The sequence below is a fragment of the Hemiscyllium ocellatum genome, unplaced genomic scaffold (assembly GCF_020745735.1).
Source record: "Hemiscyllium ocellatum isolate sHemOce1 unplaced genomic scaffold, sHemOce1.pat.X.cur. scaffold_2217_pat_ctg1, whole genome shotgun sequence".
Classification (NCBI taxonomy): domain Eukaryota; kingdom Metazoa; phylum Chordata; class Chondrichthyes; order Orectolobiformes; family Hemiscylliidae; genus Hemiscyllium; species Hemiscyllium ocellatum.
In genome coordinates this window covers 45,712-73,524 of record NW_026868011.1, presented here as the reverse complement: position 1 = coordinate 73,524, position 27,813 = coordinate 45,712, and the positions used below count along the sequence as shown (strand labels likewise).

Sequence of the window (27,813 nt, the reverse complement as noted above, 5' to 3'; positions counted from 1 at the left end):
GCCTGACTCAGAGTCGCTGTAATGAATGCTCGGGAAGTTATGGAGAGAAAGGAGACGGTAAGGAAAGAAATAAACAGGGAAACGGGAGAAAAACTGTGTTGCCATGAGCGGAGAGGTTTTACAAACAAATTGTGCATGTCGGAAAACACAAATTTGAACGTCCCAGTCCCGTGTTTGCAGTAAATGGGGAATTGCCTCAGCGGCTGCAGGCCTGAGTGAGCGCCGCCATCTTTATTTGGGACAAGGATTCACTGGACACGTGCGGAGCCGCCATCTTTGTAGGGGGCACGGTGCAGCCAGGCGCATGTGCAGCCTCTCTCTGGTACAGAGTCATTGTGATGACAGCAGCCAATCCTGCTCTGATTCACCTCTGGGCTCCCTCAGGACCACTTTGTCAATGTCTAGCTTCCTCAGTCTCCAACCATGGGGGTATGTTTGGTCTGTAAATGAGTTTTTCACGGTGGCCCAGCCCCTGACCATGTGCTGCTCTATTATCAGATTACTTTTATCTTGAATATTTTTGACAGTCAAGAATTCTTTTTTCCAATAAGCAAGTGTATTTTCCTTCCATTTCTGACTATCAAATTCTGCACCATTTTCATTCCCTGTAATTCATTTTGCACTCCCTGAAACATCAACTGTGTTTCTCCTTCCACAGATCCCAGTGATTAATGCCAAAGCCCTGTTGCCTGTGGAGAGGGTGATGTTTGACTTTCTTGTACAGCTGCAGTTTGTGTGGTGAAGGTGCTCCCACAATGTGGTTGGGTAAGAGACATTACAGATTATTCATTACAGCAACAGTGATGATTTGAAGATAATGTCCAAATCAAGAACAGTTTGTAGTTTTATTATCTTGCTTTCACAAAAATATTATTGAGGACTTTGGATATGAGGCCAGAGATGGAGATATTTGGTCAGGTGACCAAAAGCATTGCCAAAAAGTAGGTTTTGAGGGATGTCTTAAAAGTGGAAAACAGACCTGTGAGGTTTTGTCTGCAAATTCCAGAACATGTTGCTTTAGCAACTGTAGAATCTGCCACACATTTGAAGTAATGAATTAACAAATCATTGGGAGTCTCAAAGAAAATGGGTTGTCGAGGTCTCAAAGGATGTGTGGTGAAGGGAGCTAGGGATGATCACAGCCAGGAATTATATGAAGAATAAGTTTTCTAAATTGTTGTTGTTTATGAATAGGAGCCTTTTGATGGATCAACATATTTTGGGAGAAGTGAGCACATGGGTGACAGTTTTCAATTTTTCTTGAGATAACAGAGAGGTTGAATTTGGGAGGCTGGCTAGGAGTGTGTTTGGATAATTAGGTCTGGAGATAACACACGATGGATGAGAGTTTCAGTATATGAGCTGAGATAAAGGTGGAATCAGCTAGATATAGTGGTGTTGGAGTGGGACTGGGCTGTCACCCTCACCTCACCTCTGGGATTCAGCTGGTTGTCAGGTTGTGAATCAGGCGGTAATACAATTGGGAGCTGAGTGTCCCTGGTGGAGCCTAAAATGAGTGTAACTCAGCTGGCTGTCGCTGAGCAGCTGCTGCTTGGTCGTCCTGCTAATGACTACTTCCATCATTTTACTGCTGATCGAGTTGAACTGATGGAGGGAAATTGCCTGGATTGGATTTGCCCTGTGTTTTTATTTCAACATCCCTGGGCAATGTTCCACATTGTCAGTAGATTCCAGTGCTGGAGCAGTACGTGGCTTGGTGGGTGGCAAGTTCTGGAGCACAAGCTATCAGTATTATTGCCAGAATGTTAGCAGGACACAAAGCCTTTACACTACTTAACCATTTTGTTGATATTATTCAAACTAAATCGAACTGGCTTAAAGCTCACATCTGTGATGTTAGGAACTGATGGAGAATGCTGTCATCTTATCTTTTGCATGGATGTTTGAAACCCCTCCATCAGTAAGGGTGGGGATATCTGTAGTGCTTCCTGCAACTAGTTGTTTAATTGTCCATTACCATTCACAACTGGGTGTGGCAGAACTGCAGAGCCCTGACCCACTGCATTGGATGTGGGATCACTTAGCTCTGTTGCTTGCTCCTGATGCTGTTTGATTATGCAGATAGTCCTGCTTGGTAGCTTCACCAGGTTGGCACTTCATTTTTAGGTATGCCTGGTGCTGCTCATGGCATGCCCTCCTTTCCTGTCCATTGTGATGGGTAAGTGCAGGATGTACAAACCCATGAGATTACAGATTGTGCTGGAGTACAGTTCTGCTGCTGTTGTTATCCCACAGTGCCTCAGAGAGATCCAGTTTGAGTTCCTACATCTGTCCCATTTAACACGGTGATTGTAGCACTCAACACAAGGGAGGTTTTTCTCAACTTTATGGCGAGGCTTTGCCTCCAAAAGGACTGTGTGATGGTCGCTCTTACCGACACTGTCATGGAGAGATGCATTTGCAGCTGGTAGATTCATAACGATAAGATGTAGTACCTTGTTCCCTCACCACCTGCTGCAAACCCCATTTGAACAGTTATGTCCTTGAGGACTGAGACAGCTCAGTCTGAGCTACTCTCTCAGCTACTGAGTTAGACTCACCTTCCCAGAAGTCCTTCGCTCCTACCTCGCACCTCTAATATTCCATGTCTTTTTTTTCACTGGAGAAGGATGTGGAAGCGAGAGAGTTTGGAGAAATGAATAGTGAGAACTTGAAAAGTGTCTGTTACAGAGGAGGAGTTTCAGGATGTCTTAAATTGCATCAAGGTGGATAAAGCCTTGGGACCTGATCAGGTGTATTCCAGAAATTTGTGGGAAGCTCAGGAAGTGATTGCTGGGCCCCTCCCTGACATATTGGTTTCATCGTTCGTGCCAGGTGAGGTGCTGGAAGACGGGTGCCTTTTTTTTTATAAAAAGGTGGTAACAAAAGGCCAAGGAACACGAGAACAGTGAGCCTGAAGGCAGTGGCAGGCAAGTTGTTGGAAGGGATTCTGAGCGACAGGATTTACATGTATTTGGAAAGACAAGAGAGTCAGCACGGCTTTGTGCGTGGGAAATTGTCACTCTAACCTGATTGAGGTTTTTTTTGAAGAAGTGCTCGGAAGATTGATGAAGACAGACTGTAGACATTGTCTATATGGGCATTGAACAAGGTTCCACAGAGCAGACTGGTTAGCAAGGTTAGATAACATGGAATGCAGGGAGAACTATCTATTTGGATACAAAACAGGCTTGAAGGTAGGAGACAGTGGGTGGTGATGAAGGGTTGCTTTGTGGACTGGAAGTCTCTGAAAAGCAGTGTGCTGCAGGAATGGATATTGGGTCCTTAAATAAATGACTTGGATGTGAATATATGAGGTAGGTTTACAGAAAATACAAAATTGTAGGTGTAGTGGACAGTGAAGAAGGTTAGTTTAGAATACAACAGGATCTTGATCAGATGGGCCATTCGAGTGAGGAATGGCAGATGGAGTTCAATTTAGACAAATGTGAGCTGCTGCATTTTGGTAAGGCAAATCAGGACAGGACTTAATGTATTTAATGGTAAGTTCCTGGGGAGTGTTGCTGAAAAAAGAGGTACATTGTTCCTTGGATGTAGAGTCGCAGGTCGGTAGTTGGTGAAGGTGGTGTTTGGTATGCTTATATTTATTGGTCAATGCATTGAATACAGAAGCTGGGACGTCATATTGTGGCTGTACAGGACATTTGACAATGAGAACCTTTTTCCATGTATGGAGTCAGCTATTACGAGGGGGCATAGCTTTAAATTAAGGGGAGGTAGGTATAGGAAGATGTTAGGGGTAGATTCTTTACTCAGCGAGTCGTGAGTTCATGGAATGCCCTGCCAGTAGCAGTGGTGGACTCTCCCTTTTTTATGGGCATTTAAACGGGCATTGGATAGGCAAATGGAGGATAGTGGGCTCGTGTAGGTTAGGTGCGTTTGGGTCGGCGCAACATCGAGGGCCACAGTGCCTGTTTTGCGCTGTATTTTTCTATGTTCCTTGTTCTATGATAAAGCCATTTCAGGAATTCCGTTTTCAGTTCGAATGTTCCTGTTCTGAGAAGGATGTTGTGAAACTTGAAATGGTTCAGACAAGATTTACAAAGATTTGCTACAGTTGGAGGATTTGGGCTACACAGAGAGGCTAAATAGGCTGGGGTTAATTTCCCTTGAGAATCAAAGACTGAGAGGTGACGTTTGGGAGATTTATAAAATCACGAGGGGCGTGGATATGGTGAACAGCTGGGGTCTTTTTTTCCCCAGGTTAGGTGAGTCCAAAACAAGACCACGTGGGTTTAAGTTGAGAGGGCAAAGATTTAAAAGGGATCAAAGGGGCAACGTTTTCAAGCTGAGTGTGGTGTGTGAATGGAATGAGCTCTCAGATGAAGTAGTGGAGACTGATACAATTACAACATTTCAAAGGCATCCGATTGGGTACGTGATTAGGAAGGGTTTTGAGGAATTCAGACCAATAGCTGGCAAGTGGGACTCCGTTAGTTTAGGATTCCTAGTTGGCATGGGCGAATTGGTCCATTGTTTCTGAGCTGTGCATCTCAGCACAGATAATTCTTGGACCTGAGAAGGTTAAGCAGTGATTTCGACCAGGTGCAAATTTGTTTCTAGGATATTTAATTTGCACAGAGAGGCGAATTGTTAACAATGTCACAATATTAGTAACTACTTGAAGTTAAATGGAAAATAAGGTGAATATGTGACCTGTATTTTACTGAGTACATTCTGAGCATCTGGAACAGTCTGAACAGCGGGTGGACACAGATTCAGCAGGTGTTCTCAAACAGATTTGCAATTTTACTTTTTACGGAAAGATTGGGAGGCTGTGGGTAAATGCGAGGGGAGTTGGGACGGATTTGCAGCATCTCCAGAGGGAGAGCATACAGCCTCAATGGGCTGAATAGCCCCCAGCCCCTGTGCTCTGTGATACTGCCCTATTCACTGTGAATGATGAAGCTCATCCCAAGGCAGAGAGAGCGAGGAGCCCACCACTCACCTCACAATGGGGGATGGCTTGATTGATGGCAGCTCCAGACCAATGGGAGGAGAGTCTGTGTGGTCCTTAAACCGATGGGAGTGAATGAGGGGTGTGGCCAGCAAGACGACACCTGTCCATGAGCTGTGCAGGTGCAGTGTCACTGGGTGGGGGTGGGAGAGACAGCAGGGACTGGGACAGAGGCTGTTGGACCTGAATTACAAACTCCTGGTAAATTAAAACCAAAAGAACTGCAGATGCTGTAAATCAGAAACAACAACCAGGAGGTTCTGGAGAAGCTCAGCAGGTCTGGCAGCATCTGTGACGAGAAATCAGAGTCAACGTTTCAGATCCGGTGTCCCATCCTCACAGCTGATGTTACTGTGAGAACAAATGTTGGTTTATATGCAGAAGGTAGGGTTTCGGGGAGGATGTAAGGAGTAAAGGATAGGTAGGGATAGAGCGAGAAGAATGGTTGGATAAAGGAGTAGATAACGATCTGGCTGGGGGAGGGTGACGAGCTGTTAATGGAGACTATTAGTGGCAAACCATAGGTAGTGTGTAATGACAGACTGTGAGAGCAAGGCCTAGTGTGTGGGGTAGGGGGCTAGGACATGGGTTGTTAAGCTATGGTTAACCACTAACTGTCTCCGTTGTAAGCTGTTCCCCACATACATCACTCCACGATTGGAGCTGCAGATGGGCGGCACAGTGGTTAGCACTGTTACATCACAGCGCCAGAGACCCGTGTTCAATTCCCACTTCAGGCAACTGTCTGTGTGGAGTTTGCACATTCTCCCCGTGTCTGTGTGGGTTTCATCCGGGTGCTCCGGTTTCCTCCCACAGTCCAAAAGTGTGCAGATTAGGTGAATTGGCCATGCTAAATTGCCTGTAGTGTTAGATGTAGGGGATTGGGTCTGGGTGGGTTGCTCATTAGAGGGTTGGTGTGGGCTTGTTGAGCCAAAGGGCCTGTTTCCACACTAAGTAATCTAATCCAAAAAAAACCTCTTGAATATCTTTCCTAACACCCTCTGTCCTCCTTAAATATGTATCTTAAAGTTGTTCTCTTTAATCAATGTTTCCAGCATTCGTGAAACACTTTAGGAGAATTGTCAGTGTGAAAGACTCCATAAAATGCAGGTAGTTGTTGTTAATGTCTGACATCAGGAGAAACAGGAATGAACCCTCACTCTTTTCCCTCTTATAAGAAGATGGGGATGGGACTGGAAGACCAGGCAGTACCTGTCGGTCCTCCAACCAATCGGAGTGAATGAGGGGCGTGGCTATAAGCAACCACGTGATCACCTTCACTGGCAGCACAGTGTGTGTTGTGACCAAGGCATTGGGAATGTGTGAAGGTGCAGGGCATGGTTAAGGAAAGACATATTGACCAGGAAGAGAAGGAAATTTTAGTGGAACGTGCTGAGACGTTTTACAGAACTTAGTGCACATCGGAAAACACAAATTTGAAAATCCCAGGACCGTGTTTGTGGCAAACGGGAAAATGCTTCAAATGGTGAATGGTGCGAGTGAGAGCCGCCACCTTTATTGGGGGCAGTGATTCATGGGACATGAGTGTGGCAGCCAACTTTGTGAGGGGCAAGCTGCAGGCGGACACATGCGCAGCTTTGCCTGGCAGGGAGTGATAGGGCAGGATTTACAGAGTGTCAGAGTCAGGGTGTTTTCAATGTCAGAGTGTGATGCTGGAAAAGCACAGCCGGTCAAGCAGCAGCCAATCGGTGGGAAGGAAGATGGACAAGAAGGTGGTGCCGAGTTGGAAGGCTGGATCTGGGATAAGGTGGGGGGAGTGGAAATGAGGAAACTGGTGAAATCCACATTGATCCCATGTGGTTGGAGGATCCGAACACAGAAGATGAGGCATTGGGAAACAGGGTGTTTGGGTTGTTTAGTGTTTTGCTGTTCCTTTCACACACCTTTTGTAAGTTAACTTTCCTCTGCTGCCCAACCCCTGACAATGTGCTGCTCTCGAAACGGACTAAATTTTCCACAATCACTTTGCCAGTGAATAATTCCTTTTTACAACAAAAGAGTGCATTTTCCTTCCATGTCTGACCATCAAATTCTGCAACATTTTCATTCCCGGTAATGCATTTAGCACTCCCTGAAATATCAACTGTTTCTCCCTCCACAGATCCCAGTGATTAATGCCAAAGCCCCATTGCCTGGGGAGAGGGTGATGTTTGACTTCCTTGTACAGCTGCAGTTTGTGTGGTGAAGGTGCTCCCACAATGTGGTTGGGTAAGAGACATTGCAGAGTATTCATTACAGCAACAGAGAAACGTTGAAAATGTATGTGCAAATCAACAACGGTTTGTATTTTTCTCATTTTTATAATTTCACAGAAATACTATTGATAATTTCTGACATTAGGAAACAGATGGGTATATTAGGTCAGGTGATCAAACGAATTGCCAAATAAGCAGGTTTTCGGGAATACCTTAAAGGAGAAAAACAGATATGAAAGGGTTAGGATAGGAATTCCAGACCGTGTTGCCTTGACAACAGTAGAAACAGCCAATCCGGTGAAGCAATGAATAAACACACCGTTGGGAGTCTGACAGAAAATGAGTTGTTGAGGTCTCACAGGTTGTGTGGTGCAGGGAAACAGGGATGTTCACAGCCAGGAATTACATCGAGTGAGAATTTTAAGTTGCTTGTAAACGGGAGCCTTTTGTTGGATCAACAACTTATAGAACAAGCGAGCACTTGGGCAATAGAGTTTTAGATATTCTTGATATTATATGTAAGTTGAATGTGGGAGGCTGGCCAGGAGTGTGTTTGGATAATGAAGTCTGGAGATAACACAGGGATGGAGCAAGTATTTCAGTAAATGAGCTGAGACTAGGGTGGGGTTGGGTGATCTCACGAATGGAGAAATAGAATGTAGAGTCAGGCTCCTCCTCATCATCATCATCATCACTCCCCCTCACCGATTCACAGATATTGTTCCTTGTTCTGTCTGTCTTTTCTGGTTACGTCCTGCTCACACATTCTGCTACCAACTCATATTTTACTTCAAGGTTGTTGGAAAATCCTTCTCCATCTCCACTCTCCCTTTCCTTTCTGAATTCCTTGTATTCGGTGTCCCTCAAGGATCTATCCTTGGTCCCTCCAGTTTCTCACCTACATACTGCCAGGAAGTGACATCGTCCAAAAGCACTGTTAGGTTTCACATGTACACTGACCATGTCCAGCTCTACCTCCCCATCATCCCTCTCCATTACTCCACTGTTATTCTGTTATCAAACTGCTAACCATGCTCCCACTACTCGATTAGCTGCAATTTCCTCCAATGAAACATTGCAATGGTTAAACCCATTGCCTTCAGTTGATGTTACAAATTCCTTTCTCTCACTGGGAACTGAGGCAGAGCTACACTCTTCACAATATTGCTCTCCTATTCTGACGCCAAGGTGACCTTCTGATCAGACATCGACACAATCACCAGCACCGGGAATTCCAATCTGTAAAATGTTGCTTGTCCCCCCCTCGCCCCAGCTCCATTGCTACTGAAACCCCTTACCCGTGTTGGTGTTGCATTAAAGTTGACAAAACTAAAACAGAACCCTTGATTCTGCGACTGACCCAGAGTCTGGTTCTAGGTGCCCTCATGCTGGGACACATCCTGTCAGTCTTTACCTTGTCAAACCCCTGAGGAAGCCGATATGTTTGAAAGAGTTCACTTCTCATTCTTCCCAAATCGAATGAGCAGAGTCCCGACTTCTTCAGCCTTTTCTTAAAAGAGAATCCCTTCAAACCAAGGATCATCCCAGTCAATCTTCTCTGAATGCCTCCAATGAAGTGATGTATTCCCTTAAATAATGGTAGCAAAACTTCTCATTACTCCAGATGTGGTCTCACTCGCACTGTATAAAGTTGCTCTCCGGTATATACTTCAAACTCTTGTACTGCAAATCCCTTGAAATCAGGAGCAATATTCCATTCCCCTTCCTGATGACCTGGTGTAACTTTGTGCTAGCTTGCTTTGTTTCCCGCACATTTACCTCTTGGTCCCTTTGTGGTGCAGCTTTCTACAGTTTCCCCCAATTAAATAGTCCTCTGTTCTTTTATTATCTCCAAAATGAACAACTTCACATTTTCCCAAGTGATACTCCATTTGCCAACTTGTTGCCCACTTCTCCAATGAATCCCTCTGTGTAAACTGTTTATAATCCTTTTGGAACTTTACTGTTATGCCTTTCCTAGGAGATTTTCCCCATCATTCTTCTAAACTTTTCCTGGGAACAGTGGGCAGTGGGAAGCATGCAGAGTTCCTGTCTTTTAAGGGATACTCTATGGAATGACTGGGAGGAGCTTACTGCCTGTTTGGTCAGAATGGTGACAACTTGCCCATCAAGCTGCATGAGCCTTTCACCCCCCCCCCCCCCATGTGTTATTGATGAGGCACAGCGGCAGCACAGAAGGGAAGAAGCAGCAGCAAATCCTGCTCTCCACATCTCACTAACACTTGGAAAGTTCTCTCCCATGTGTCAAAGATCTGCCCTGTTTAGTCACATGAAGTCCCAAGATGGCAACTAATAGAAACCCAAGTAGATTTCCCCCTGAATGACAGCTGACCTCCACAAGGGGTAATGTGTCCAGTCATCCTGGGCCAGGAGGAGAGGATGGTGTGAGTTTCTAACCTGATCTGACAGTGACGGATTTTATAAACTTGTATTACAGGTGGACATTCAGATGGTAACCTTAGTCATTGTAACACCAAACTCTGACAGAATTACTCAGTTCATCAGGACCTGGATATTTGCATTTAGTTGTGAGTATTGTGTTCCAGCTCATTCCTATTTGATGCATAAAAGTTCTCCTTTGAATCAAACCATCCTGTCAATAGATCTCCCCCAAGTCTTTCATATATGTCTTGTCAACAGTTTATGATGAGCTGATGAGTGTAAGGTTGATTATTCTAATGTATAATTTCTGTGAACCCCTCTGTCACAGTGCAGCCACAATTTCCTCTGCTACAAGGAGAACAACCTCAGTTTCCCCAAACCCCGGATTCCCCAATGTCTGTTTGCTCTCTCTAAGGTACACATCAGGATTGTGTTGGAACATTCTCCACTTGCCTGCATAAGTGCAGCCCCCAACAATATTAAAGAAAGTGAACATCCTCCAGGACAAAGCACTGTGCCTGAGTGGTGTCCCATCCCCCACCTTCAGCATTCCCTCTCCCCACCCCCGGGGTACAGTGGCATCACTGTGTAAAAGGGAAAGGCAGCATTGTCCTCCCAGACCATAGGGCTGCTCTCTCATTAGGGAGAAATGTCTGGTGGTAGGTTTAACCTGAAGGTTACCCAGCCCAGGCAAGGGGAGAGGTTGTCAAGGAGAGTCCATCTATTGTAGTTGGATATTCTTGATATGTACCATTAACACCCATGTCCCTTCAACTAAAATCCCCCATTCCTTGTACCATCCTGGTAAATCTCCTGTGTCCCCTCTCAGGGTACCTACCATCCTTCCCAATGTGTTGGTGATCTCTGGTTTGCACAGACCCAGCTGCTCTGTGTTCCTGTGGGTGATATCGTCATAGAACAAGAGTTGCACTAAGCCTCACTGTCTGTCAGGGTGGGAGACAAATCCTGAAAACATTTGAGATATATTTAGTATACACTTGCGATGCCATGATAGATGAGACTTTTCCACAAGTACTGGAAAATAGATCAGGATAGTTTGGTGTTAGTTTTCTTTCTCACAGATGGATCACCAGAGTGTTTTTCTGTTCTGTATACAGCTGAGATGTTTATTATAGAAATATGACAGGCTCCATTGGACATCAGGTCAGAAAAGGTGATACTAGAATAGATGGCACATGGTTGGTCGATGTTTTTGGGAGGTAAGTGAGATGGAGAGTTTTAAGATGAAATTCAGAAGCTCAGCTCAGGAATCAGAAAGGGCCATCATCAAGTGAGAAATAAAACCTTGGTGTCCTGGAGGCTGGAAATAAAGAAAGGCACATATCGCAAAGTTTTGAGAGAGGGGAGGGGATTGGAGATAGGGAGGATAATGAAGCTGGAGGATATGAAATTTGGAAAGTATTCTGAGGATGGAGGATGTTACAGAGATAGGTATTTATGATAGAAATTTTTGGGTTTTGAGGCTGGAGAGGAATTATTGAGATATGGAAGAGTTGTAAGGCTGGATGAGGTGGCATTGACAGGGAGAGTACCGAGCACACAGGAATTTACAGAGGTAGCGAGGGTTAGAGACATAAAGTTATACAGCACTGACACAGGCCCTGTGGTCCAACCAGTCCATGTTGACCATAATTTTGAACTGAACTAATCGCATCTGCCTCCACTTGTAATCCTTTTGTTCTTAATGCATTTATAAAAACCCTTTGGATTATCCTTAACCCAATTCGCCAAAGCTGTGTCCTGTCCCCTTTTGACCTCCTGATTCCCCTCTTCAGTATACTCCTACTGCCCTTATACTCGAAGGATGTTTTGTATTGGAATAAATGCAAAATATTACATCTTGATAAAAGAAGGCAGGATTTACACTCACTAAAAGTCAGGCCATGAGAAGTGATATAGAACAGAGACCTCGGTGTTCAGATTTTTGAAGTATGTGTCACATGTAGACAGGGTGGTTAAAAAGGTGTTCAGCGCATTTATCTTCATTGCTCAGACCTCAGAGTATAGGAGTTGGGACGGGATGTTGAGGTTGTACAGGATGTTGGGGAGGCCTCTTCTGGAATACTGTGCCCAGTTCTGGTTGTGCTGTTATGGGAAGGGTTTTTTTTTGTAGATATTTTTATTGAAATTTAACATTTTTGCAAATTTACAAAAATAAACAAAACTCTCAAATACAAACATTGATGTACAATTAAATCATATATACAATAGTCATAATTTAACAAAGAAAAGAGAAAGAAAGAAAACAAAAAAAGAAACGAAAAAAGAAAAAAAAACTCAACTTTCTACTAATCTAACCTATAACTAACCAGAGTGTATACCTAAGTCTCTTACATGCTCGGAATGTATAAACATCAAATATAATAAAACCCGTATTCGCGCAGGATTCCTCTCCCAAGGGGCCCCGGAGCAGCCCGGTCTGAAATCTTCACTAAATAAAAGCCCTTGTTAGGATAGCCGAAATATCTGCATTTATATAATTCAAAAAGGGCTGCCATATTTTATAAAATAATTCAGTCTTTCGGTGCACCATATTTGTGAGGAAGTCAAGGGGGATATATTCCATAATTAATCTGTGCCAATTTGAAAGTCCAGGGGGGCCCTCAGCCACCCAGTTCACCAAAATATTTTTCCTTGCACAGAAAGAGAGAATAGAAAATAGTCTCTTCCCGTGCATATCCAGAGATGAGAGGTTCGAAAAGCCCAAAAGGAGAGATACAGGGTCCACCCTAATTTCCGTTCCTAAAATTTCTGTCAGGGTATTTGCCACTTTAGTCCAGTATCTGTGGATTTTCTAACAAGTCCACAGACAATGTACAAGAGTACCCACCTCTATTTTGCATTTAGGACACATTGGAGATGCTCCTGCCTTAAATTTTGCCAGTCGAGCCGGAGCTATATGGGCCCTATGAAGTATCTTTAGTTGGATAGCCTGAGTTCTGTTACAGATAGCAATTCTTCTAGCATTTTCCCAAATGTCATTCCACATATCCTCAGAGATTTCTAGCCCCAAGTCCTGCTCCCATGTTTTAAGCAGGTCATCCATGTCTCCTGAGACTCCATCATGTAGCAAATGGTATATAGTACTAACGGAGGATGCCCCCGCTGGTCGTAAGACATTACGTTCTCTGTCTGATTTATAAAGACTATCTATTAATGTAGTCTTCCTCTGTATATAATCTCGAACTAGGAAGTATCGAAAGAGATCCCCATTAGTTATTCCGAATTTCAGACGCAGCTGCTCAAAGGACATCAGGATCCCATCTTTAAATAGGTCCCCTAAGCATGAGATGCCCCTGGATCTCCAGAGTTTAAAGGTGGCATCTGTAATCCCCGGTTGGAATCCCCATGCGCCTACTATTAGTGCATGGGGGGATGTTTTATGTGAGTTACCCTCATTTTGCCGCATTATATTCCAGGCCTTAATTGTGTTTAATATTATGGGATTTTTACAGTGGTCTGTAATGATTTTCCTCTTATCTGAAAATAAAAGGTTAATAAGTGGGTATTTTACTTGGGAGGCTTCGATATCCAGCCAAATTGATTGTGGATCAGATGAAACCCAATCAGCTATGTAACTTAGTAGGGAGCTTAACTGATATTTCCTAAAGTCTGGGAAGTCCAGTCCTCCCCTTGCCTGTGGAAGCTGTAGCTTCTTCAGCTTAATAAGGGGCCGTCTATGGTTCCAAATAAAGGAGCCCAACCAGCCATATAATTTACGTAGGGCTAGCCTTGGCAGCATCAGCGGGAGCATTCTCATAGGATATAAGAGACGGGGCAGAACATTCATTTTAATTAATGCTATTCTCCCTAGCCAGGAAATCGGAAGGTCTCTCCATTGCTGGAGGTCCTGCCTTATCCTTTCCATTAATTGTACAAAATTAGCCCTATACAGCTGATCAAATACTGGCGTGATAAAAATACCTAAATATAAGAAGCCATCCAGGGACCAACGGAAGGGAAAAGGGGATCCGTCCATTAAGTGGGGTATCATAGCCAGACCACCCATTGGCATGGCTTCCGATTTTGAAAAATTAATTTTATAGCCTGAGAATGCACTAAATGTATTAATAACTTGAATTATACGAGGCACTGACATTAAAGGATTACTGAGGAATAAGAGAACGTCATCTGCATAGAGGGTAATTTTGTGTTTACCTGTACCAATCCTCGGGGCCGTTATATTAGGATCAGTCCGGATGGCTACTGCTAATGGTTCGATTATCAGCGTAAACAACAATGGTGAGAGAGGACATCCTTGACGGCAGTCCCTACCCACACTGAAGCCATCCGATCTTAACCCATTAGTAATAACAGCTGCTTTGGGGTCATTATACAATGTTGAAACCCATTTGGTAAACACCTGTCCAACGCCAAACCTTTCCAATGTGTAAAATAAATATGACCATTCAACCCTATCAAATGCCTTTTCCGCATCCAATGAAATTACTACTCCTGTTATCTTTCCCTGATGACAGGCTTGGATCATATTCAAGACCCTTCTGATATTATTGGATGATCTGTGGCCCTTAATAAATCCCGTCTGGTCCTCCTTTATAATATATGGCAGTACCCTTTCTAGTCTTAGTGCTAACATTTTTGAGAGAATTTTAAAGTCTACATTTAGTAAGGATATTGGTTTGTAAGATGCACAATCTTCTGGGTCTTTTCCTTTTTTGAGGATAAGAGAAATATTTGCTTCTTTCAGTGTGGGCGGGAGACAGACCTGACTATGCGCAAAATTATACATATCCATAAGTGGGTCAACCAATATTCCTGTAAATTCTTTATAGAATTCAGCTTGAAAACCATCCGGGCCCGGTGCTTTTCCGCTCTGAAGTTGCCTAATTGCCTCAAGTATTTCTTGGACTGTTAAAGGGGTATTTAGGGCCGACACCTGTTCCGGAGTCAGGCCCGGGAAGGTCAAATTTTTAAAAAATGACTGCATCCTCCTAATCCTATCTTCACAGTCCTGCGATCTATATAGTTCAGAATAAAATTCTTTAAAGGTCGCATTGATCTTTTTATGATCATGAGTCAGGGTACCTGTACTTTCCTTGATGGTCGGAATAGTTTGAGGGGCTTTCTTTTTCTTTGCAAGAAATGCTAAGTATCTACCCGGTTTGTCGCCATATTCATATAATCTTTGTTTCGCAAATAATATTTCCCTTTTAGCCGTTTGAGTAAGCGCGGTGTTTAAAGCTGTCCTAAGAGCTTGTAATCCTCTGCAATTTTGTAATAGAAGGTCTATCAGCGTATGCTGTTTCGGCTGCTTTTAGGCGAGCTTCGAGCAGACGCTGTTGCTTTCCCTTCATTTTCCTCTGGGTCGCTGAATAGGAGATGATCAAACCTCGTGCATAAGCTTTGATGGTCTCCCACATCATTGACGGATTGCTAGCCGTACCAGTATTAATTTCTAAAAAAGTTTTAAGTTCTTGGGAGAAGTACTTTAAAAAATTGCTATCTTTTATCAGGAAGGGGTCCATACGCCAATGCCGAGCAGATGTCCCATTGTTCTTTACCTTAGTTTCCATGTATACAGCGGCATGGTCAGAGATTGCTATAGTACCTATTTTACAGGTTGCTATAGAGTTTAGAAAAATCGATGGGGCAAAAAACATATCAATTCTTGTGTGACATTTATGTGGATTAGAGTAGAAAGAAAAATCTCTACCCTGTGGATGGAGACATCTCCATACATCTACCAATCCTAATTCTTTATTCAGGTCCGCCAGTTATCTAGATCTGGGAGATACTCCAGCGGCACTCTTGGGAATCCTGGCTATTTCCGGATCCATAATACAATTAAAGTCTCCCCCTATAATTGTATGACGGGCACCAAAGGCCATCAGTTTTGAAAAAGCTTCCGTTATGAATTTAAAGGGGTGTGCCGGGGGGCAGTATACATTTAAGATCCCATATTCCTCTCCATTTATGAGGGCTTTAATCAAAATATATCGTCCAGATTCATCTTTTATCTGATTTAGAATTTTCAAAGGGAAGTTCTTCCGGACAAGGATAACGACTCCCCTGCTTTTTGAATTAAAAGAGGAAAAAAAGGCCTGATCAAATCCGCCCTGTCGTAATTTTAAGTGTTCTTTATCCGACAGGTGTGTCTCCTGTAGGAGAGCTATATCAACTCTCTCCTTAAGATTTGATAATATTTTCTTCCTTTTAACTGGCGAATTACTCCCCCTGACATTTCAGGTGCATCACTTAACCGACTGTTCAGCCATAATCATCTGGACAGATCCGAGACCCCTCGGGAGGGGAAACCCTATCTAGAACATCCCGAGCATGGAGCATACAAGATTTACAAAAGTAAAGATTCTCTGATACACTCAAAACAATATAACAAAAAACTCTTTCTAAGTATAAAAAATATAAAACATTCCGAATTGGAGATTTTCTCCCTTGTTCCCAGGGAGCGTCACTTCCTCTCCCACAGTCCATCTTACCCTCTTCCAACCAGTGCCCCACCCTTGACCCAGGTGTTCCTCAATAAAATGAGGAGAATTCAAATATAATATAAAGCTAGAGTTAACAGTGAACACCCCACCCCCACCCACACCCACATCTAAATATATTTGGGAATATTAATACCATATATAACTATAAGATTACAATCTCAACATGTAATACTTAAATATAATACCACAAAATAACAGGGGAAAGAAAAACAACCCCGCTCCTAAAAACAGAAGTAAAATAGAATAAGGTAACCACCTCTCCCCATCGGGGGAAAGATAAGAAAAGATGAAGGGATGTACACCAAAATAATGGGAAAGGCAGACCAGCGTCCACAATCTCTTACAGTTTATTTAAGAGAGTCCAAGAATTCCTTAGCCTTCTCCGGTGATCCGAAGTTATATATGGATCCTTCGTGGCTAAGGCGTAGCGTCGCTGGATATCGTAAGGAGTACTGGATATTTAAGTCCCTTAAACGCTTCTTCGCCTCATCGAATGCCTTCCTCTTTCGGACCAAAGCTGGGGAGAAGTCCTGGAACAGCATGATCCTGGATCCTTTGTGGGTCATAGCTTGGGGATCTTTTCCCAGATTTCCTGAGGCTTCCAGGAGCATCTGCCTCTCCCTATTGCTCTGCAGCTGGAACAGGACCGGGCGTGGGCGCTGGGTTGAGCCGGGCCCACGTACTGTGACCCGGTAGGCCCATTCTACCCTTACCTGGCCTGATCCATTATGCAGATTTAAAAGTTGTGGCAGCCAATGCTCTAAGAATGCTGTCAGCTGACCTCCCTCTTCCTGCTCGGGCAGGCCCAACAACCGAATATTTTTTTCTACGACATCGATTTTCGAGGTCATCAATGTGTTTTTCTAGGTTCTGGACTCGATTCTCGAGAAAACGGATGTGGTCGGCTGTTGATTTTATCCCAGTCTCTGAGGCTGCGGCCTTCGACTCCACCTCTCTGACTCAGCACTCCAATTCCTGAATGTCTCTGCCCTGCTTCTGCAGCTCGGCTGATAGTGCTTCTCTGCTCTGCCGAGACTCATCGATAAAAGCATCAATCTTCGCCTCCCACCTGGCAAACATCTCCTCAAAGCTCATCTTCATTGGTAACTCTCCTGAAGCAGCTGAAGACACCTTTGTTGCAGATGAAGAGGGAGAGGGTGGGGGAGGGGTCCCTGCTTTCTTAGAGCCGCCTGTTCCCTTCCCTTTACTCATTTTCCAGCTAGTATTAGACTATTTAAATGTACTAATAGGTAACTATTTAAGGTTAACAACTATTATAAATGGTTTAGTGAGTGTGGTGGGGGTGGATAGCCCACTCTTGGGAAGGGTATTTTTAAACTGGAGCGGGTTCAGAAGAGTTTTACCAGTAGGTTAATGGGAATGGATGGTTTGAATTTTAAGCAGAGTCTGGATAGGCTGTGACTTCTTTCACCAGAGCATAGGAGGCTGAGGGGTGACATTATTAGAGATTTAGTCTTCAGGATTTTATATCAGTAATGTGAACAACAGGTGCCCTTTCCAGGAGGGATTGCGATTCAAGACTGGGTACAAACATTTCAAAGTGAGAGGAGGAAAGCTTTAAAACGACGTTTGGGATTTTATTTTTGCATAGAGAGTGGTTCACGTGTGGAATATATTTGCAGAGGATGTGGTAGCTATGAATGCAATTACAATTTCAGGGTGGCACAGTGGCTCAATGGCTAGCAGGGCTGCCTCACAACACCAGGGACACAGGTTCAATTCCTGTATTGGGTGGCTGTCCATGTGGAGTTTGGATATTCCTCCCCGTGTCAGCGTGGGTTCCTCCAGGTGCTCCCCTTTCTTCCCACAAACCACAGATATACAGAGTAGGTGAACTGGCCGTGCTAAATTGCCCATCGTGTTCAGGGATGATTGGGTTTAGTGAATTAGTCAGGGGTATATGTAGAGTAAAAAGGGTAGGGGAATGGGATTCTAAGAGGAAAAACATGTGGACCCATATATCGATAGGGAACTAGAAAGAGATTAGGGCTCCTCAAAAGATCAGCAACGTGGCCTATGTGTGGAGCTGTCGGTGATACGGTGGGGGTGGGGTGGGGGAGAGACTAAACGAGTATTTGGCATCATTGTTTACTGTGGAGAAGGACATGGGAGTTATAGAATGTCGGGAAATAGATGGTGACACCTTGACAATGTCCATATTACACAGAAGGTGGTACTGGATACCTTGAAACGCATAAAGGTGGATAAATGCCCAGGATCTGATCAGGTGTACCCTAAAATTCTGTAGGAAGCTAGGGAGGTGATTGCTGGGCCCCTTGCTGAGAGTTTTGTATTATTGATAGTCACAGCTGAGGAGCCAGGAGACTGGGGGTTGGTTAATGTGGGGCTACTGTTTAAGGAAGGCGGTTTGGACAAGCCCAGGAACTACAGACGCGTGACCCTGACGTCGGTGCTAGACAAGTTGTTGGAGGGAACCCTGAGGGCCAGCATTTACACGTATTTAGAAAAGCAAGGACAGATCAAGATTGATGAAATTGATGTGCTGGAAATTTTGGAAAACATCAAGATTGATATGTCCCCATGGCCAGACCAGATTTATCCTCGGCTGCTCCAGGAAGCGAGAAAGGAGGTTGCTAAGCCGCTGGCAAGGATGTTTGCCTCCTCACTCTACAGGAGTTGTACCGGAGAATTAGAAGGAGGCGAATGTTATTCCTCTTTTCAAGAAGGGAAATAGGGAAATTGGTGGCAATTACATCTGTTAGCAAAGTTGTGGAAATAATTCTGAGGGATAGAATTTATGACAGTTTGTCAAAGCATAGTGTGATTATTGAGTTCTTTGAGGAGGTATCAAGACAGGTCGATGACTGTAGAGCAGTGGATGTGTTATAAATGGATTTCAGCAAGGCATTTGTTAGGGCACCCCATGGTAGGTTCATCCATAAAGTCAGGAAGTATGGGACACAGGGAGATTTGGCTATCCGGACTCAGAATTGGCTGGCTGACAGAAGGCAGAGAGTGGTTGTCGATGGAAAGTATTCTGCCTGGAGGCCAGTGTTGAGTGGGGTCCCGCAGAGCTCTGTTCTTGGGTCTCTGTAGAATTTATAAATGACTTGGATCAGGAGGTTGATGGTTGGGTTAGTAAATTTGCCGATGACACAAAGATTGGAAGTGTCGTTGATAATATAGAGGGCTACTGCAGGCTGCAGTGTAACATAGACAGGATGCAGAGCTGGGCTGAGAAATGGCAGATGGAGTTCAACCTGGATAAATGGGAACTTGAATGCTGAATATAGGATTAAAGACAGGATTCTTGGCAGTGTGGAGGAACAGAGGGATCTGGGTGTGCAAGTACATAAATCCCTCAAAGTTGCCAACCAAGTGGATAGGGTTGTTAATAAAGCAAATGTTTTTTTTGGCTTTCATTATCAGGGGATAGAGTTTAAAAGCTATGAGGTTTTTCTACAGCTCTACAAGTCCCAGGTGAGACCACACTTGGAATTTTGTGTCCAGTCCTGGTCTCACTACTATAGGAAATGTACAGAGGCTTTGGAGAGGGTGCAAAAAGGTTTACTAGCATGCTTCCTGGACTGGAGGGCTTCCTGTAAGAAGAAAGTTTGAATAAGCTCAGACTTTTCTCTCTGGAGAAAAAGAGGAAGAGAGGAGACCTGATACAGGTGTACAGAGACTTTTCCCCAGGGCAGGATTGACTTGTTTGAGAAGTCATACTATGAAGATATTAGGAGGAAGGTATTCAGGGCACGTCCGAGGTAGGTTTTTTACACAGAGTTGTGAATGCATGGAATGCGTTACCAGTGGTGGTGGTGGCAGCGAAGTCATTGGGGACAAGACATGCACATAGATAGCAGTGAGTTGAGGGGTGCGTAGGTTAAGTTACTATGTTTTACATTAGGATTAAATCTCGGTATAACATCGTGGACGTAAGGGCCTGTTCTGTGCTGTACTTGTCTATGTTGTGTGATTAGGGATAGTCGGCATGGCTTTGTGTGTGGGAAATCACGTGTCTCGTACTTGATTGAGCTGTTTTTGAAGAATTAACAGAGGATTGAAGAGGGCAGAGTGGTAGATGTGATCTCTATGGACTTCAGTAAGGCTTTTGGTAAGGTTCCCCATGGGAGATTGATTAGCAAGGTGAGATCTCACAGAATACAGGGAGAACTAGCCATTTGGATACAGAACAGGCTCAAAGTTAGAAGACAGAGGGTGGTGGTGGAAGATTGTTTTTGGACTGGAGGCCTGTGATCAGTGAAGTGCCACAAGGATCGGTGCTGGGCCCTCTGCTTTTTGTGATTTATATCAATGATTTGGATGTGAACATAGGAGGTATAGTTAGTAAGTTGGCAGATGAAACCAAAATTGTATGCGTAGCGGACAATGGAGTATGTTACCTCGGATTACAATGGGATCTTGATCAGATGGGCAAATGGGCTGAGGAGTGGCAGATGGAGTTTAATTTAGATAAATGCAAGGTGCTGCATTTTGGAAAAGCAAAGCTTAGCAGGACTGATACACATCATGGTGAGGCCTGGGGAGTGTTGCTGAACAAAGAGACCTTGCAGTGCAGATTCATAATTCCTCGAAAGTAGAGGCACAGGTAGATCGTGCACTTTAAGAAGTGTTGAGATGGACACACCAAGCACTACTGATGCTGCCTGACCTGAACACAATGACCAGGATGGATAAGATGTGGGCATTGCTGGAAGTCCGAGTCTATACAATGCGGACCTGGGGAAGTGCAGCAGGTCAGGCAGTATCAGAGGAGCAGGAAAGTGGATGTTTTGGGTCGGGACCCTTTGTCAGTCCTGATGAATAGTCCTGACCCAGAACGTCAGCTTTCCAACCCCATCGTATTCATGCTGGTCATCAAATACCTATTTATTCTCGTCCCATGTTCTGGCACTCAGCGTGTAATCGATATTGTAGAGCTTGGTGTGATCATCTCAACACTACTTCAAAGCTGCAATGTTTCCTGCATCTGTCACCATTTCAGATGCTGCCTGACCCGCTGAGGATCTCCAGCAGGTTTTGTTTTTATTGTGGATTTCCACCATTTTGCTGAGGCACTTTGAGTCAGAGAGTTATCCAGCATGGAAACAGGCCCTTCAGTCCAACTCGTCCATGTCGACCAGATATCCTAACCTGACCCAGCTCCATTTGGGAGAGTTGGCCTATATCACCCATGAACACTTTCTGTTCATGTCCCCCTCCAGTCGCCTTTTAAATTTAATTTGGCCTGTGTTCATCATTCCTATAGCATCTCATTCCATCCGCTCACCAACCTCTGAGCGAACCGTTTGGCCCTCAGGTCCATTTGAAACCTTTCCCCTCTCACCTCAAACCCAACGCCCTGCAGTTTTGAACTCCCTGACACTGGGTAGAAACAAAGACCTTGGCTATTCACCCTGTCTGTGCTTCTCCGTAAGGTAACCCGTCAGTCTCTGACGCTCTGGGGAAAAAGCCCCAGCTTATTCAGCCTTTAACTCCACAGTCCGAACAATAACCTTGCAGATATTTTGTGAAACCCTCCTCAAGTTTTGTGAAACAGAGTCATAGAGATGTACAGAATGGAAACAGACCTTCTGTCCTAATTGTCCATGCCAACCAGCTCATTTATACATGTACCAAGCAAGTTGTCCCTACGGTCCCCTTGAAGTCTTTCCCCTCTCACGTTAAACCTATGCCCTCTGCTTTTGGACTCCCCTATCCTCGGAATAAAGAAACTGACCCGTCACCCTGTTGTTGCTCCTCACAACTTTATAAAGATGTATAAAGCCATCCCACGCATCTCCTGCTCCAGGGAAAATAGCCTCAGCCCCTCCCTATGGTTCAAATGTTCCAATACTGGGAACACCCTTGTAGATCTTTGCTGAACTTGTTCAGGTTTCCCAACATCTTTCCTGTAGCAGGGAGACCAGAATGGAAAGCAGTCTGGGGATTCCAAAAGTGGCCGAGCTAATATGCTGTCCAACCGAACCATGATCTCCCAACTCCTATCCTCAATGTACTGCCCAATAATAGCTAGCATACCAAACACCACCTTCACCGACCTGTCTACCTTCAACCCCACTTACACTGTGCAGTGAGTTAATAATTCCTTATATTTGTTTGTGCACACTTCCCAGGAACTTGTCATGATGAGGTTGAGTCCTATTGTGGTAACATTTTTCTGAAATCAGGGAGAATAGAATTGAATGTAGTATTCTAAAACTGGCCTCACCAATGCCCAGTACAGCCACAACTTCAGCTAACTCCTATACTCAGTGACCAAATCCCTACAGTGTGGAAGCAGGCCATTTGGCCCATAAGACTATGCCAACCATCTGAACTTGTGTATTTCCCCTATCCATGCCCCTCATGATTTTGCAAACCTTGATAAGGTCACCCATCAGTCTCTGATGCTCCAGGGAACACAGCCTATTCAACTTCTCCCGGTAGCTCAAATCCTCCAGTCCTGGCAACGTCCTTGAAATTCTTTTCTGACCCCTTTCAAGTTTCACAATATTGTTTTGATAGGAAGGAAACCAGAATTGTATGGATTATTCCAATAGTGGCCTAAGCAATGTCCCGTGCAGCCGCAATATGATCTCCTAACTCCTGTACTCAATGCTCTGACCAATAAGGGAAATCATACCAAACGCTGCCTTCACTATTCTATCTACCTGCGACTTCACTTTCAAGAAGCTATGAATCTGCACTCCGAGGTGTCTTTGTTCAGCAATGCCACCCCATGCCTGCTTATGTGTCTGCCCAAACGCCTCAAAAACGTTGTGATTGTTTCTGCTTTTACCATCTCCCAGGAGAGTACATTCTAGTCAACTACCACCTTCTGCTTAAGAAACTTGCCTGACAGATCTCCCTTTAAACCTGCACAGATATTGTTGGAAATGCCCAGCAGGTCATGCAGCATCTGTGAAGAAAAATGAGTTAATATTTCGGGACTGGTCCCCCTTCCTCAGAAACGTTAACTCTAATTTCTCTTCACAGATGCTGCTGGACCTGCTGAGCTGTTTCAGAAACGTCTGTTTCTCTTCCTGGTTTACAGCATCTGCAGTTGTTTTGGTTTTCATTTCCTTTAAACTGCCCCCTCTCCTCTTAAATGTCTGGCTCTAGAATTTGTCACTTCCACCTTGGAGAAAAGATTCACATTATTCACTCTGTGCCTCTCGGGTTACCCCGCAGCTACTGACTTACCAAAGATAAAACTCCCAAGTTTTTCCAACCTCTCCCAATCCAGACAACATCCTGGTAAACCTGTTTTCACCCTCTCAAAAGCCTCCAAATCCCCTTGAAGTCTTTCCCCTCTCATGTTAAACCTATGCTCTCATCTCTTAGATTCCCATACCCTGGGGTAAAAACAGCAACCATGACTAGTCACCCTATCGTAGCTCCATATTTTATAAAGTTCTACAATGCCACCTCAAGCGTCCAGTGCTACAGGGAAAATAGCCTCAGCCTATTCAGCCTCTCCATGTGGTTCTAATGTTCCAATACTGGCAGCACCCTTGTAAATCTTTTCTGAATTCTTTCAAGTTTCCCAATATCCATCCTATAGCAGGGAGACTGGAATGGAAAGCAGTATGGAAATTCCAAAAGTGGCCGAGCCAATAAACTGTACAACCGAAACATGATCTCCCAACACCTATACTCAATGCCCTGCCCAATAACAGCTAGCATACCGCACACCACCTTCACTGACCTGTCTACCTTCAACCCCACTTTCAAGGAACTATCAACCCACACTGCACGGTCTGTTTATTCGTCAACATTTCCCAGGAACTTGTCATTGAGGTTGAGTTTATTGTGGTAACATCTTTCTGAAATCAGGGAGACTAGAATTGAATGTAGTATTCTAAAATTGTCCTCACCCATGCCCTATACAGCCGCAACGTGACCTCCTAACTTCTATACTCAGTGACAGAATCCCTACAGTGTGAAAACAGGCCATTCGGCCCATGAGACCATACCAATCAACGGAACAGCATCCCACCCTAACTCTGTAACCTCTCATTTCCCACAGAGAATCCACCTTATCTGCAAGACTTTGGATTGAGAGAGGAAACCAGAGCACCCAGAGGAAGGCCACGCAGGCACACACTGGGAGAATGTGCGAACACCACACAGACAGTGGAATTGAACCCAGTCCATTTATTAATCAGTGCTCTGACCAATAATGGTCACCATCCCAAATGTCAACAAATGATCTCCCTGGAACTCTACTTTGCAGGAACTATGCAGTTGTTCTGAGCCCTTCAGAGGGATTGAAGGGGATGGAGAGAAAACAGCAACAGGGTTGAATTTTGATCTGTAAAAATTCTCTCCATCTTCCCCCTCTCTGCCTGTCTCCCTTGTCTGCTTGTTGCCCCCGTCTCCCCCTCTCTGTCTGCCCCCTCCCTGCGCCTGTCCCCGTTGCTTCCTCTGTCCCCACTGTCTGTTCCCCATCTCTCTCTTCCCCCTTCTCTGTGCCACCCCTCTCTATCCCGCCAGCCTCTCTGTCTCCCCACCCTCTGCCACCCCATCCCTGCCTTCCCTCATCTCCCTATTCCCTAGGTCTGTACTCCCCCACCACAGGGAAAAGACGTTGTCTATTTAACCTACCCATGCCCGGCATGATTTTATAAATCTCTATAAGGTCACCCCTCAGCCTCCGACACGCCAGGTAAAACTCCTGGCAACATCCTTGTAATTCTTTTCTGACCATTTCAAATTTGAGAACATCCTTCTGATCGGAAGACCGAAATTGCATGGCATATTCCAAAAGTTGCCTAATCAATGTCCTGTACAGCCACAATATGACCTCCCAACCCCTATACTAAACACTCTGACCAATAAAGGCAAGCATTCCAACTGCCGCCTTCACTATCTTATCTACCTGCGACTTTACTTTCAAGGAACTATGAAGCTGCATAACAAGGTCTCTTTGTTTAGCAGCACTCCTCAGGAACTTACTATTAACTGTATACGTCCTGCTAAGGTTTGCTTTTCCAAAATGCAGCACCTCACATTTTTTTCTAAACTGAACTCTTCGGCCCATTTGCCCATGTGATCCAGCTGCCTTTTACTCTGAGGTAATCTTTTTCACTGTCCACTCCAACTCCAATTTTGGTGTCATCTGCAAACTTCCTAACAATGCCTCTTATGTTCACATCCAAGTCAATGATATAAATGACAAAAAGTAGTGGATCCAGCACAAATCCTTGTGACACTCCACTGGTCACAGGCATCCAGCCTGAAAAGCACCACTCAACCACCATCCTCACTCTTCGAACTTTGAGCCAGATTTGTATCCAGATGGCTAGTTCTCCCTGTATTCCATGAAATCCAACCTTGCTAACCAGTCTCCCAGGGAACCGTATCAAACGCCTGACTGATGACCACTGCTCTGCCCTCATCAATCATTTTTGTTACTTCTTCAAAAAATTAACTCAAGTTCATGAGATGTGATTTCTCACACGCAAAGCTGTTAATAATATACAGGACTTAACTCTGTACACTGGGGTCTGCGTCACCCAGTTATGGGTGTTCATATTGTGGATAAAGTTCCCGTACACCAGCTTTGTGTTAGTGACTGTGTACGGAGTCTTATTAATATCACCAACACAGGTGAGTTCCATTAGAAAGGCAGTCCCTATATCCCTAACCCCCTCTCATCTGCTCTCTCCCCTCCATCCCCACCGTAGACAGTAAGTGGGATGAGCTCATGGAGTTTCCATGTGAGTGAGATTGAGAACATCTTCCCTTCTTTCCACTAGCCCACCAGGAAATGGTGGTAGTGTCCTTGCCTATGGACCAGGAGGATTGGGTTCAGAGTTGAGTAACAGCATCTTTGAAGAGGCTGATTAGAAAACCTGCCCAACCCACCAGGCCATACTGTCTCCCAGCTGTCCCTGCCTAAGCCTCAACAGAACCTTCCTGTAGTTTCTCTCCTGTCAGACTCTCCCATTGCTCAGTTTGTCCGGGATCCCCTCCTGCTGCTACACTGCTCCTGTCCCTCACTGACCTGTCCATTCCCCGAGTCCCTCCTCGTTCATTCATTGTTTACAATCCCATTGTCCCAGTCCTCCAGCCCCGCCCCCTCCACTCCATTGGGAAGTAGCTGCTGTCAATCACCCAAGCTCCTGTGTGATCTGGAGCGTGTGCTGTCGGAGGGGAGACCAGTGCACAGGCGCGATGCTGGGCAATTGGCCACAGGGAGGGTCAGTGCCAGGGAGGGAGGCTATGGATGTGTGGGATTAATCTATCATTGGCAGCTCCCTATCTTCCTCTGCTGGGAACAGTACCCGGGGAATGGCCCCTCTCCTGGTATCCTGACGAGTGGTCAAATTATCAATGGGGGAGGATTTTGCAGAAAGTTATCAGAACACATCTTGTGAAAATTCAGGATTGTTATGGAAAGGGACAACGATGGGCCTGCAATTAGAGTTCAAATTTGGTTCACTTCAGTTCAACCAGATAGGATTTTGTCAGTGTGCAGGATGCAGTGTGTGCAGGATGGTTCTCTTCAGAGGGTGGAGGTGGGGAATATAAATGAGAGGTTCCAGATTGATTTTTTTCCCAATGTGATTCCGACAGGAAGGCAAGCCGGGGACCTGGGGAGAGGATTCACCAACACCCGGGAGGCTCTGAGTCAGAATCGTTGATTTGGTTCTTAGTCTGCAGACCAGAGGTCGGTAACTGAATTCAAGGAGAGGAGAGAGATTGTGAAAACTGGGTGTGGAGGAAAGGAGTGTGGAGATTGGTTTGGTCTTCAGTTAACAAGAGAGAGAAATTGTGAGACTGAGATTTAAAGCTTTGTGGGGAACAAGAAAACTACAATTTAATACTATCATTGTCTTATAAAGTTTCGTCCTGTATTAACAGTGGTGAGTTGTTTTCTCTGTTGGAGTGTACTGAATGTGTGGATTTGTGGATGAAAAATTCAAGTTGAGCTTCATGTTCAGACCTGATGGTTACTGGATCCGTGCCGATCTGAATATCATTGGTCTTTTCATCTGGAAGGAAAGGTGTGTATTCTGCCCGTGGACAATATTTCAAATGTCAGTGCGTCTGGAAAAATTACTGCGACACAGCCAAGTCCATGTTGGCAAAGTTTGTAGCTCTGAATGGAAGCTGTTTATCAGGATCATCTCCATGGCAACGGCAGTTTTAAAAATGTCTAGTTCAATTCAGCACATTGTTTTAACATCGCACCCCTCCCCCACACCCCCCGTGGCTCACTTCAGTTCCTGACAGGCGCTTCAGTTTCAGTGGGATTGTCTGTCAGGATTCTGATGTGGAGGAGACGGTGTTGGAGTGGGGTGGACAAAGTTATAAATCTCATAACACCAGATTATAGTCCAACAGGTTTTTTTTGGAAGCACTAGCTTTCCGAGCACGGCGTAATTTTTAACTTTATCAGGTCTCGCTCTATGATGACAGACTTCTTCAGTTAAGTACTTCAATCATTTATGGGCGGCACGGTGGCACAGTGGTTAGCACTGCTGCTTTACAGGTACCAGCGGACCGCGGTTCAATTCCCGCCTCTGGCGACTGTGTGTTAGGTGAAGCGATAAGTGTTGGAGAATGTTTCTTGGTGTGTTACGCTTCGGCGGTCAGTGTGGACTTGGTGCGCCGAAATGCCAGTTTCTACACTGTCAGTAATCTAATCTAATTACAGATCCCACATATTCCCCTCTAGCAGTATCAACTGCTATTCTGGCCCTCGGGTTAGCTACTCGTCACTTTTTAT

The 27,813-nt window shown here is 44.7% G+C and overlaps 1 long non-coding RNA gene across 1 annotated transcript; it reads left to right on the top strand.

Annotated features, from left to right (window-relative positions):
* On the top strand, positions 1-26,893 carry LOC132811443 (uncharacterized). The gene is made up of 5 exons (XR_009643261.1): positions 1-57; positions 659-765; positions 7,101-7,207; positions 9,653-9,743; positions 24,106-26,893. It is a non-coding gene; the product is annotated as an uncharacterized LOC132811443 (long non-coding RNA).
* Positions 26,894-27,813: the final 920 nt, after the last annotated feature.